The sequence below is a fragment of the Oryza sativa genome, chromosome 3 (assembly GCF_034140825.1).
Source record: "Oryza sativa Japonica Group chromosome 3, ASM3414082v1".
Taxonomy (NCBI): domain Eukaryota; kingdom Viridiplantae; phylum Streptophyta; class Magnoliopsida; order Poales; family Poaceae; genus Oryza; species Oryza sativa.
The window spans coordinates 27,603,132-27,604,592 of NC_089037.1; the positions used below are offsets into that span (position 1 = coordinate 27,603,132).

The 1,461-nt window shown below is 37.6% G+C and overlaps 1 long non-coding RNA gene across 1 annotated transcript; it reads left to right on the forward strand.

The window, feature by feature from the left end:
- Positions 1-385: 385 nt before the first annotated feature.
- LOC4333708 (uncharacterized) lies at positions 386-1,245 on the forward strand. Its single transcript, XR_001544409.2, has 2 exons — positions 386-546; positions 728-1,245. It is a non-coding gene; the product is annotated as an uncharacterized lncRNA (long non-coding RNA).
- Positions 1,246-1,461: the final 216 nt, after the last annotated feature.

Genomic DNA, 1,461 nt, shown 5'->3' on the forward strand with positions numbered 1-1,461 from the left:
TTAAGATTTTTTATCGTAGTTTATTCTTCAATATTAATTTGTAAATAGCTAAGAGCATATATTAATTTTCTTTTTCTTCGTGGATGAACCGGTATAATAAACGACGAGAAGCATCGTCACTTGTCAATTGTCTGAATGCGCACGTCCATAACTAACGAATATACTCCTGTATGTTTTCTTTGTGGCAATTTTTTTTTTCAGGAAACCTATCAACTGTACTCTTACTTGCCACCGCAGCAGCATAACTATACCCATACTTGTCTACAGTATATTCCTTTTCTCAAATCGGTTTGAAACAAAAATCCTTGTAAAAGAATTGATACGATTGACACCGTTTCTCCCCTGCTTTGAGTCCTATATAAAGCGTCTGAATGACACCATTGTGTATGCAGGTTCCATGACCTATTCGATACTAGTCCTACACAAACATAACACGCCATGTCACCGAAGGTCATAGCCATTTGCCTTGTAGCACTTCTCCTTCCCATCAGCATAAGCCATGGTGGTAGAATTGGGCCAATTGAACCCAGCAAAGCTTCCAGTAAGGTGAAGGAAAAAAACTGTTTTTCTTTCTTTTAAATTTAGTTTCAGTTGTACATTTGATATCATGTTGCATCACGACATGTTTTCCTTTGATAAATTTGCATGTACGAAGTAGTGTAATTTGATTAATTGAACGTATCTTTAACCGATTTTTTACCATCATGTTGTGGGTATCGTGGCACAGGTTGTGGAGAGGGGAAACTACGATGGTAGAGTGGAAGGTTGCGAAGAAGATGATTGCCTAGTGGAGCGTTTGCTCGTGGCTCATCTGGACTACATCTACACGCAGGGCAAACACAATTAGAAGCAGAGGAGTAGATGCACGTTTGCAATGAGCAATCCATGCAAGAATAAACCGCCGAGCAGAAAAAAGAAAGCGAGCAAGCTTGACGTTAGATGATAATGTGTGTACAACCTATATATCATGGGAAAATAGAGCCGCTGGATATCAGGAAGACAGGAAGGAGCCTGATATCAATAATTATGAAGAAATATGAGCACACTCCGGAAATGGAATCAAGTGCGAGAAGGCGTCCAGCTAAGCTAATAACTGAGCTAGGCGCAGTTCTCTGAGCTACCCATTGTGTTTTTTTCTAGAGTGGAGAAAGTATATATAAAGTTTGTATGAAGTTTAAGTGTTTGTATGTATGTATGAAGTTTGTAAAGGTAATTATGAACTTATGTTGTTCGAAACTTGTAACATTGCTGGTTTTACGCTCACATATCAATCTCTGAAGATGTATGTAGGCTGTAGTGTTCAAAGAACTTTAGGCTGCGTTCAAGCCTAAAACTTCGGAACCTTTTTCTCTCTGTCACTAAAACCGGATGGCTCATTAACATATAATTAAAGTATTAGCTAAAACCTTTCTTAAAATAATGATTTTTAAAGCAACTTTATTACATAAATTTTTATTTGCA